We start from the raw sequence: 12,196 nt of genomic DNA, 5'->3' as shown, positions 1-12,196 counted from the left end.
ACCTGGGAGGCAGTGACCATGAGATGGTCGAGTTCAGGATCCTGACACAAGGAAGAAAAGAGAGCAGTAGAACAGAGACCCTGGACTTCAGAAAAGCAGACTTCGACTCCCTCAGGGAACTGATGGGCAAGGTCCCCTGGGAGAATAACATGACGGGGAAAGGAGTCGAGGAAAGCTGGCTGTATTTTAAAGAATCCTTATTGAGGTTGCAGGAACAAACCATCCCGATGTGTAGGAAGAAAAGTAAATATGGCAGGCGACCAGCTTGGCTTAACAGTGAAATCCTTGCTCGTCTTAAACACAAAAAAACAGCTTACAAGAAGTGGAAGATTGGACAAATAACCAGGGAGGAGTATAAAAGTATTGCTCAGGCATGCAGGAGTGAAATTAGGAAGGCCAAATCACACTTGGAGTTGCAGCTAGCCAGAGATGTTAGGGAGTAACAAGAAGGGTTTCTTCAGGTATGTTAGCAACAAGAAGAAAGTCAAGGAAAGTGTGGGCCCCTTGCTGAATGAGGGAGGGAACCTAGTGACAGAGGATGTGGAGAAAGCTAGTGTACTCAACGCTTTTTTTGCCTCTGTCTTCACAGACAAGGTCAGCTCCCAGACAGCTGCACTCTGCAGCACGGTATGGGGAGGAGGTGACCAGCTCTCTGTGGAGAAAGAAGTAGTTCGGGACTATTTAGAAAAGCTGGACGAGCACAAGTCCATGGGGCTGGATGCGCTGCATCCGAGGGTGCTAAAGGAGTTGGCCGATGAGATTGCAGAGCCATTGGCCATTATCTTTGAAAAATCATGGCAATCGGGGGAGGTCCCGGATGACTGGAAAAAAGCTAATGTAGTGCCCATCTTTAAAAAAGGGAAGAAGGAAGATCCAGGGAACTACAGGCCAGTCAGTCTCACCTCAGTCCCTGGAAAAATCATGGAACAGGTCCTCAAGGAATCAATTCTGAACCACTTAAAGGAGGGGAAAGTGATCAGGAACAGTCAGCATGGATTCACCAAGGGCAAGTCATGCCTGACTAACCTAATTGCCTTCTATGATGAGATAACCGGCTCTGTGGATGAGGGGAAAGCAGTGGATGTGCTATTTCTGGACTTTAGCAAAGCTTTTGATACAGTCTCCCACAGTATTCTTGCCAGCAAGTTAAAGAAGTATGGGCTGGATGAATGGACGGTAAGGTGGATAGAAAACTGGCTAGATGGTCAGGCTCAATGGGTAGTGATCAATGGTTTCATGTCTAGTTGGCAGCCGGTATCAAGTGGAGTGCCCCAAGGATCGGTGCTGGGGCCGGTTTTGTTCAATATCTTCATTAACGATCTGGAGGATGGTGTGGACTGCACCCTTAGCAAGTTTGCAGATGACACTAAACTGGGAGGAGTGGTTGATACGCTGGAGGGTAGGGCTAGGATACAGAGGGACCTAGACAAATTAGAGGATTGGGCCAAAAGAAATATGATGAGGTTCAACAAGGACAAGTGCAGAGTCCTGCACTTAGGACGGAAGAATCCCATGCGCTGCTACAGACTAGGGACCGAATGGCTGGGCAGCAGTTCTGCAGAAAAGGACCTACGGTGGACGAAAAGCTGAATATGAGTCAACAGTGTGCCCTTGTTGCCAAGAAGGCTAACGGCATTTTGGGTTGTATAAGTAGGGGCATTTCCAGCAAATCGAGGGATGTGATCATTCCCCTCTATTCAGCACTGGTGAGGCCTCATTTGGAGTACTGTGTCCAGTTTTGGGCCCCACACTACAAGAAGGATGTGGAAAAATTGGAGAGAGTCCAGCGGAGGGCAACAAAAATGATTAGGGGGCTGGAGCACATGACTTATGAGGAGAGGCTGAGGGAACTGGGATTGTTTAGTCTGCAGAAGAGAAGAATGAGGGGGGATTTGATAGCTGCTTTCAACTACCTGAAAGGGGGTTCCAAAGAGGATGGATCTAGACTGTTCTTAGTGGTAGAAGATGACAGAACAAGGAGTAACGGTCTCAAGTTGCAGAGGGGGAGGTTTAGGTTGGACATTAGGAAAAACTTTTTCACTAGTAGGGTGGTGAAGCACTGGAATGGGTTACCTAGGGAGGTGGTGGAATCTCCTTCCTTAGAGGTTTTTAAGGTCAGGCTTGACAAAGCCCTGGCTGGGATGATTTAGTTGGGTTTGGTCCTGCTTTGAGCAGGGGGTTGGACTAGATGACCTCCTGAGGTCCCTTCCAACCCTGAGATTCTATGATTCTATGATTCTAACTCAAAGCAGTGAAATTAGAGGGTCACTTTTTTCTGCAAAGAGACACTAAAGGGGTGACTTCAAAACCTCTTCATTTTTTCCATTTGTTCAAGCAATAAGGGACAATCAGGATATACAGGAATTAGAGGGTTCAATTCTGCATTGCGTATGCACCCAAAACTCCTACTGACTTCATGGACTTCAAGAGAGGTTTGGGCTCACCAGGAGTACAATTTTGAGTCTATGAGGGGAAACAAATTAACATTTGTCAGCTACTGTTGTTTAACTCCTTCGACTACAGAGATCACATTAGCTTCTCTTTTAGTCAATGTAAAAAAGCTGGCAAAGTTGTTGGTCTATTTAAACAGAGAATCAAGAGCAGCTGGATGCTTATTTCTCATGGGTTGAGTGGGCTTCTAAAACGTTACTGTTTGGGACTTGGCAGTACATCCGATGTGTAGGTAGAGGTCACTAATGTCCTGCTACTACCAGGCAACTGTAAGTAGGAGGCTGTAGAAATCTCTTTGCATTAGTTAGCATAGAGAACTAAAGTAACAAGAATAAATTGGTGCCCACAATCAACTGCCTTAGGGTTTTATATCTGTGGCTCTATTGGTTCGTTGACTCATGAATGCCATCTGAGGTATGTAAGTAAGTTTGACTGTTATCCCCATTGTACAGATGGAGGAAATGAAGAGGTGAGGTTAAGTGACTTTCTCAGATTCATAGATTCCAAGCCCAGAAAGACCCCGTGATCATCTAGTCTGACCTGCTGTATAACAGAGGCCACAGAATTTCCCCAAAATAATTCCTAATGCAGATCTTTTAGAAAACCATCCAATCTTGATTTAAAATGTGTGAGTGACCCTGGTAAGTTGTTCCAGTGGTTAATTACTTGCCCTGTTAACGTTCACATGCTGAGTATCGCCTCCAGCACTGGAACTCAGGAATTCCTGGTGCTTAGTCTTCTGTTTATTTCCACTAGATAATGTTCGCCCCCCCTCACCCAAAGGATCCTGCAATAAAGCAATTTTGGAAAATATAAGGGTCAAAAGAGGCTACTTGATAGGAGTAAAATATGTTCTCTGTAGTATTTTACATCTTATTACACAGAGATTAATATACAGTGATATGCTGCATACCAGTGAATGTAGATCTTACCACTGTTGCTCTCAAAATCGAATCTCAGGTCAGGCTACCTGAACCTGGTGTGTATGTGGCTTGAGAGTAAAACGTACGTATGTTTGAGAGCAGCTGAGTTAAGCCTCATTTGCTCACCTTCCCCCAGTTTGCTAGTTTGTCGAAGCCTGAGGAACGTAATTACTGCTTATTTCAGGTAACGCTGATGGTGATGCTCATTTAACAAAATTAATTCTAGCATGCTGTTCTGGAAGGAATACAGCTGTACTATATAATTCTATTAGAAATGTATCAATAATTGCAGTCTGTTCATGGTTCAGTGGAACAAAACTGTCTCTGTGTCAACTTTGTCCACTACACCACGCAGCTGGAGCTACAACTGGGCTCTTCTCCATTGTTATTTTCCTGTATTTCATTATATGCTTTCATGTATTTCATTATAAAACACAATCACTGATTTCCTGTGTCACCTGGGGATCAATTCAAGCTAGAGTGAAGTAGATTGTTGAATGAGCACAGCCAGTGTCCCTCAGGATTCCAGTTATAAATTTACAATGGGAACAGACTACTTCACAATAAAGAGTGATTTATTATCTTTTCCTTTGGTATTCATATCAGTAATACCTTGAATTGTGACATACAGATCCTGGAGTCTTGTGGAAAATGTGCTGATTGCAAAAGGAGCAGGATTGGTCCCGCTAGCTGGAAGTTTTTTTACTGCAAATCTTTTGGATTTCTCTTTTCCTTTTATCTTGGAACAGATTCTGTTCTCAATTACACCAGTACCTCCACTGAAGTCAGTAGAGTTACTCCAGATTCACAATGGCATAATTGCAACAAAGAATCCTGTGGCACCTTATAGACTAACAGACGTTTTAGCAGCATGAGCTTTCATGGGTGAATACCCACTTCTTCGGATGCAAGTGGTGGAAATTTCCAGGGGCAGGTTTATATATGCAAGCAAGAAGCAAGCTAGAGATAACGAGGTTAGTTCAATCAGGGAGGATGAGGCCCTGTTCTAGCAGTTGAGGTGTGAAAACCAAGGGAGGAGAAACTGGTTCTGTAATTGGCAAGCCATTCACAGTCTTTGTTTAATCCTGAGCTGATGGTGTCAAATTTGCAGATGAACTGGAGCTCAGCAGTTTCTCTTTGAAGTCTGGTCCTGAAGTTTTTTTGCTGCAGGATGGCCACCTTAAGATCTGCTATTGTGTGGCCAGGGAGGTTGAAGTGTTCTCCTACAGGTTTTTGTATATTGCCATTCCTAATATCTGATTTGTGTCCATTTATCCTTTTCCTTAGAGACTGTCCAGTTCAACCTAACTAACGTCTGTTAGTCTATAAGGTGCCACAGGATTCTTTGTTGCTTTTACAGATCCAAACTAACACGGCTACCCCTCTGATAAATGGCATAATTGAAAGAGGACCTTAGCCCATTGATACTGAAGGCATTAACAAAAGAACAAGACTGCTTGTTTTCCCCTAACACATCATCTACTCCTACTGCTTATTCTTCAGCTGACCTCAAATTGGAGCTGACACTTCCATCATAATTCCTACTAAGTAGCACACTGTGCAACAAATAGGTGGTCCACTGATTCCAGTGGAACTACCTGTGGAATAAGGTTCTGCTTATCTCCAATGCTCTGATGATCAATACCCCCCATAACGCACCTGTCACGATCCAAGGATTCTACACATCTATCACAACATGTTGTGTATCTCACCCAGTGCACTAAATGGCCCAGTAACAACTATGTGGATGAAACAAAACAGTCACTATGCTTTTTTGAATGAACTCAGATAGAAAAATGATACAAGACGAAACCATCCTATCAAAATTGCTGGCGAATGCTTTTCACAAAGGAATCGCTCTATACCAGATCTCTCAGTCCTCATTCTCAAAGGAAATCTGCACCACCTTCAAAAGATGAACCTGGAGCTTAAATTCATAACTATGCTAAACACTAAAAATCATGGGCTTAATAAAGACACTTGATTTATGGCTTATTACAACAATCAATAACCCACTAATCTCCTGTTTTTGTCCTGTGACTGCAGAGTTGTTAACTCGCCAATTCACCTTGAATGATCCCTTACCATATTCTGTATGCATTGTTGTTGCAGCCAGGCTGGTCACAGAATATTAGAGAGACCAGATGCAGGAGCGGCTCCAGGCACCAGCACGCCAAGTGTGTGCCTGGGGCGGCAAGCCACGGGGGGCGCTCTGCTGGTCTCTGTGAGGGCGGCAGGCAGGTTGCCTTTGGCGGCTTGCCTGCGGAGGGTCCGCTGGTCCCGCGGCTTTGGTGGACCTCCTGTAGGCGTGCTGCCGAATCCATGGGACCAGGGACCTCCCACAGGCAAGCCGCCAAAGGAAGCCTGCCTGCCGTGCTTGGGGTGGCAAAATACCTAGAGCCGCCTCTGACCAGATGGGTGAGGTAATATCATTTATTGGACTAGCTTCAGTTGGTGAGAGAGACAAGTTCTTGAGCTTACAGAGAGCTCTTCTTCTGAACCGTGTTTCTCTCACCAACAGAACTTGGTCCAATAAAAGATATTACTTCACCCACTTTGTCTCTGTAATATCCTGCTACCAACACAGCTACAATGACACTGCAAGTCATAAAAGAGTCTGTTCACACATGAACTTTGTTAACAGTGACAGTGAAAATACAGTGGCTTCCTTCAGATACCTCTTCATTAACTCTCAATATATCATAATAAATGAGATCTTTTTAATGGGACATTTTGATGTGTCACTAATTGAGACTGTTACTCTATGAAGCCATCGTTGAGGGATGCCTTCTACAGACTTATTTGTAAAATGATTCAAAATAAATCAATCCCTCTCATCATTCAGAGAACGACTTTGAAATTCCTAAAGTAACCTTTAATTCTTTTCATTCTCTTTCTATCTCCCAGGCACCTTGGCCATGTGGGGTATTATGCCATTGAATTATTGCAAGTAAGGCTGCAACCTTACTGAGGTACAGTTCTAGTAGAAATTCAGATTCCATAAATTCGTAATAGAACATAAAAATGAGTTCTACCATTTAATGGAATTTTTATCATTGAGATGGAACCATGTTACTTTTTGAATCTGTTTGTAAAGAGATGTCCTCTACAGAATAATTTATGGAATGGTTCCGGATAAATTATTCCTGCTCATTATTTAGAGAAATACTCTGAAATGCCTAAAATAACCAGGCTTCCTATAATTCTTTGCTTTTCTCCCCCCCCACCACCACCAATACACTGGCCATCTGGAGTACTATACTATTGAATTACTGCAAGTCAGCCTACATAGAGCCACGGTATAGTTCTTGTATAAATTCAGTTTATAGAGCCCAGTTCTGCAAGCCATTACTCACATAAGTAATCCTCAATCAAGCATCTAATCTTACTGAGTTTAATGGGAATACACTTGTGAGTAAGGAGTACATGCATAATAAGACCTCGTCTATGCTTAAAAATTAGATTGACTTAGCTACATCACTCAACGCGGTGAAAAAAATTGTACCCTCAATACTGTATTTAGGTTGACCTAACCCCAGTTGTAGATGTAGCTAAATCAATGGCAGAATTCTTCCATCAGTCTAGCTAGCTGCCTCCTCTTGAGGACATGAGTTACCTACAGTGATGGAAAAAACCCTTCTGTAGAAAGTGTCTACAGGACAACTCTTCAGCATTTATGGCCCTAAGCTTATCGCTCTGGGAATGAGACCAAGATGGTATTGAAAGGAATGCTTTTGCGTATATTTGGCTTTACTACTGTATGCTATTTTGACATTTAACTTAATATGTTTCAGCTACAAATGGTTGTAGTTTTTACAATGTATTTAAATTAGGGGGGGAACCTTTCGCTTGAAACTCATGATCCAATTGGTGTGAACAGGACTGTTTAACTTCCTGCCCTCCAGAACTTTGCCAAATTGCCTTGAGACTTCACCACCATCCACTGAGCAGCAGTTAAAGACAAGTGGGGAGGGATTTTCAAAAGTGCTCAGCACTGGTCCAACTCTTCTTCTATGGAAGTCGCAATGGGAATTTTACCAGTGATTGCAGTGGGAGCTGAGTTAGGCCAACACCACGTTTCCCACCCTTGATCATTTGCCTACCACCACCACCATGATCCCTTTTTAGTTCAGCTGTAAAATGTGTAACAGTTACTGCAAAATTAATGGCATGCTACTCAAACATCCAGCTGCTCCATGAAATTAATTACATTTTAAATCCTTGTGCCCACTTTCCTGCTGCCGATTGCAGCTGCCTCTCTGAGCTACACACAGGCAAGTTTAGTCTTTGTGCCAGAGTGTGATCTTTGGCAGGCTTTTTAGAAGTTTTAATAAACCTGCCTCATGGTGGAAAACTATTGCCCACCGAGTTGAAAATTGACCAGTATTCACCCTGCAGCTAAGGTCATTATAATCCACCATATGGAATTTTCCATTTAAGCGTACCTTTCCACCATATGGCCAAATGCCACTCAATGTATAATGAAATAATATATCCTATAAGATGCACTTATTAAACTGGAGCATTGCTTTTATACAGGAAACACCCCTCCCTATGTGAGTCTAATTGCAATCCTACACTCCTTTTATTGTCTTGGCATGGATTTACCCATCTAGTGCATTCCAAAGCAGTTCACCTGCACAATGGGTGCCCATGCATTTTGTGGGCACAAGTTTTTGCAGCCATCTTGGGAAATTTGTCCTACAATAGGTTGCTGTTGTACTGTGTCTTACATCACGGAGGGCCCCACCTCCATCAGGGATGGATCCTCAAGGTGCTTCTGTAACAAAAAAAAATAATGTATTAATGTATTAGGAGAGAGACAAGATGGGTGAGATAATATCTTTTATTGGATCAACTTCTGCTGGTGAAAGAGACAAGCTTTCGAGCTAACACAAGAGCTCTTCTTCAGGTCTGGGAAAGGTACTTAGGGTGACAAAGCTAAATACAAAGTGGACCAGATAAAGAGTTAACACATGTTGCAAGTGACCATTCTAGGGGCAGTAGGCAGTTAGCACCTCTATGGCTGTAGGACAAAGTGGGGTTAGTGGGTTACAGATTGTTGTAGTGAGACATAAATCCAGTGTCATTATTAAGTCCATGATTTTTAGTGTCTAGCAAAGTTATGAATGTAACTGCCCAGGCTCGTCTTTTGAAGGTGTTTGTGCAGGTTTCCTTTGAGGACAAGGACTGAGAGATCAGATATGGAGTGATCGCTTTGTGAAAAGTGTTTGTCCATGGCTGATGGGATGATTTTGTCTTTTATCATTTTTCAGTGTGAGTTTATTCGAGACCGTAGTGATTGTCTCATTTCACTTAGTTATCGAGGCATTTAGTGCACTGGCTGAGGTACACCCATGGATCTGGAAAGGTGTGTTGTGGGGGGTATTGATCATTATAGCGGCAGAGATACATCTGCAGGTTTTGAGTCTGTTGTTATGGCTTTGGCTAGTCGTGCTGCTTTGAACTGGTGTGTCCTGGTCTGTGGGAATCTTGCTTCTGAAGATGAGCTTGGAGAGGCTGGGCAGGTGGCTGACAGCCAGAAGATGGGGTTTGGGAAAGTTCTTTCAGGATGTGGTTTATTTACTAATTATTATTGTTAGTTAGAGAGAGATCCTTCAAATTCAATATACTTGCTAGCATGTCTTGGAGGAGAGAAGACTGAGGAGGGATCTGGTAACAGTCTTCCAATATATTATTGGCTGTTATAAAGAGGATAGTGATCAATTGCTCCCCACCTCCACTGAAGGTAGGACAAAAAATGGGCAGCCTGGGAGATTAAGGTGACATCATAGGATTTTTTTTCTAACTCTAAGGGTGGTTAAGCTCTGGAACAGGCTTCTAAGGGAGGCTGCAGAATCTCCATCACTGGAGATTAAAAACAGGCTGGACAACCCCCTGTCCGGGATAGTTTTAGTTTACTTGGTCCTGCCTGAGGGCAGGGGAGCTAGTTATCAAGTCTTCTCAGGGTCTCTTCCAGCCATCCCTTGTCTGTGATTCCCTGGCTAAAGCGGGAGCTGGAGTAGTTAATGCGAAGTGGCTTTAGAAGCACAGTTGGCAGAGAGGGAAGACAGGCGTTAGGCAACCAACACCGCCTCCCTCCCTTGCTCGAGGGGCGGACTAGACCCTTGCTAGGAAGATGGGGTAGATGTTGCCTGATGTTCGCGCTCACTCTCCGCTCCCCACCGCACACCCGACTAGGAACCCCCAGCGCAGCGCAGCGGAGCGGGGCTCCGGCCACCCCTGGGTGCGGAGGGAGGCGAGCTGCGGAAGGACGCGGGGGCTGCTGCGGGGTGAGTGGGGGCTGCACCGGGCTGGCTGGGGGGCGGGCACGCCGGGCTCTGGGTCTCTCTCTGCGGCATTTCTCCGCCTGACTCCCTCCCTCCTCCGCTCCCCCAATACGGGGCAGGGCCGCCCGCCCCCCAGGTCCGCCCCTCTCCAGTGCTGCTCAAATGCCGGCCCCGGCAGCGGGGCAGGGCTGGGGGCCCCTCGGCTCGCCGCGCAGCTCCCGGGCCATGGAGCACGTGGGGCCGGGCCAGCAGGGGGACGCCGCGGAGCCCCTGCGCTGACCAGGTAGGGTGGGCCCGGGGAGCCGGCAGCCGGCCCCACGCGTGTTCGGAAACTCGGCCGGAGGAGCGCGGGGGCCGGGGCCGGGGTGTGCCTGCGGGGGGAGCCAGCGGATCACACCGGCCCCTGCCGCCGCTGGCTGGCTCCCGACTCCCGTCTCTCCGCGGCGGTGTGCGGGGCAATCCGTGCCAGCCTTGCCCACCGATCGGTCCGGCAGCGCTGGCTCGGCTCAGCGTCTTGCTGCCTGGACCCGTGAGCGGGGTCCCTCCAGCCCTGCCGAGGAACAGGTCGGAAACCCTGACAAAAGCTGGCGCGTCTGGCCATCGCCGACCCCCAAGAAAATGTTTCACGCCTGCCCCAGGGGGGAAATGGCTCGGAAGGGTCAGTGTGCCGCGATGCGTCCTTTCCGCTTCTCCTTGACACCTTCAACTTCTCCAGGTGGCTGAAGGGGGTTCACGTCCGGTAACGGACTCTGTAATTTTTACATTTAAATACAGTAGAGTGAGGCTGGCAAACTGTTATCCTTCGGGTTGATCCACGCCCAGCTTTTGTTCTACTCTAAGGAACTGGGTTTATACAGGGATACAGTTACATGGAGGTAACTCCCCCAGCGTGGCACAGTTATACCGTTACAAAAGTGCTTATTTAGGTCTAGTGATCATTGACAGAAATGAGCTATGTGGGATCAGCACTTTGATGCTGGTATATCCGCTGCCACACTAGATGGGTTGCACCCCTGGAACTACATTCGATTCTAGCCACTCTAGTTTATTTAATTGGTGCAAAAACTGGGGGAAGACTAGTCCTTGTGAGAGTGTGACAATGGTTTAAAAGCACACCTGTAGCTAGTCAGCTATGAAGAAATCAGACAGTGTGTCTGTAGAGAGCTACAATCCAAAGGAGCTGTCGGTTTCATTTCATGTGTTAAATAATATATGGAGCTCTGGGTTATCATCACCTGGACTGGCAAAACTGATGTATTTGCCTGGAGATGAACGATAATGCTTATTTGCGCCGGTCAGGCAATGTGGCTGTTTTCCTGTGCTAAACTGTGAATGGCTACAGGTGTATAGGGTGGAAATCCCCATACTTGAAATGTTTTTTATATAGGGCTGATCCTCAGCTGCTTTGAATTGGCATAGAGGTACGGGCTTGCAGCAGCAGAGGATCCAGCCCATAGATGTGCACTTATTCAGGGGCAGCTGTATTATTTACTTTGGATTCAGTAGAACAGGAGCCAAGTTCTGCCGTACACACTAGGCTTTTTGTCCTGCCACACTCGTTGTAATTCATTAAAATGGACCTATCCCAAATGTATAATGGTGCAAGTGAGCATTGAAAAGCAGCCTGGAAGACAGCCATTAAAACAAGTTGGTGCTATTGTTCTATATCATAAAACATAATACTTTGTACCCAGCCTGACATATTGCGCATTTGCCTCACAATATGCCTTTAGGGGGTGATTTGAGCATTCAGGTTATCTTCTAAATGGAGAAGAAAATGTTTTCCATTTCCTATCTTTCCTTTTATTTGCATATCCATGGTTACAAGCAGCAGGCGAAACACACCTAGCGCTTAAAGGCTCCCTTTGCTTACTATCTTCTAAATATCAGTTCTGATTACATCGCAGGAGCTACAGTGTACAGTGTCACCAAACAAAACAGTTACAGATTCTGGGCGGGAGTCCTACTGCTGTCACACTGGTGTAACTCCATTTACTTCCCTGGATTTAAGGGCACAGGTGTAAATGAGAGCAGAATCTTTCAGCAGTTCATGGACTGTCAGGGTGAACTCTATGAATTCCCTCCCCCCAGTATTTTAATCACAAGATTTCTGTGTGACTCCTTTATACAGGATACAGTGGAGATCACAGCAGAATGCACAGAAAACTGCCCACTGGTATTTTTCTGAATAGTTCCTGTTACAAACTGTTTTATAAATACTCTGGGCCTGACCCTGCTCCCATACTTAAATTGTGAACTCTGTGGGTCAACTCTCTTCACTGTGTGTGTGCAATGCCGAGTACAGTGGATTCCTCATCGTTTGCAGGGGCCTCTGGCTGCTACTGCAATACATACAGTAATAATGTTAATTGAAATTCATGGCAAAACTCCCCTAATTAATTGTCTTTTTAGTTTCTAATGTGACATGTCACTTGGTGATTTGCTCCAGGAGGAGGTTATGAGAGTGATTTGCTAGTGGATCGCGCATATGTCAGACAATATAGTGTGTCAATACGCAGCTGAGTAAATGGT

General features: G+C 45.4%; 1 protein-coding gene across 2 annotated transcripts in view; it reads left to right on the top strand.

Moving 5' to 3' along the window:
- Nucleotides 1-9,585: 9,585 nt before the first annotated feature.
- NPFFR2 (neuropeptide FF receptor 2) overlaps nucleotides 9,586-12,196 on the top strand; it is a 44,307-nt gene continuing 41,696 nt past the window's right edge. Inside the window, exon 1 of one of the 2 annotated variants that reach the window (XM_039541328.1) lies at nucleotides 9,586-9,667. The gene's annotated coding sequence lies outside the window, so the exon portion shown is untranslated. Of the gene's footprint in view, nucleotides 9,668-9,861; nucleotides 9,948-12,196 lie in introns of those variants that run through there. The other variant, XM_039541327.1, reaches the window with a different exon arrangement.

The sequence above is a fragment of the Mauremys reevesii genome, linkage group 5, assembly GCF_016161935.1.
Source record: "Mauremys reevesii isolate NIE-2019 linkage group 5, ASM1616193v1, whole genome shotgun sequence".
Classification (NCBI taxonomy): domain Eukaryota; kingdom Metazoa; phylum Chordata; order Testudines; family Geoemydidae; genus Mauremys; species Mauremys reevesii.
The sequence above is the reverse complement of the archived record's forward strand: the minus strand, read 5'-3'. Positions and strand labels throughout refer to the sequence as shown.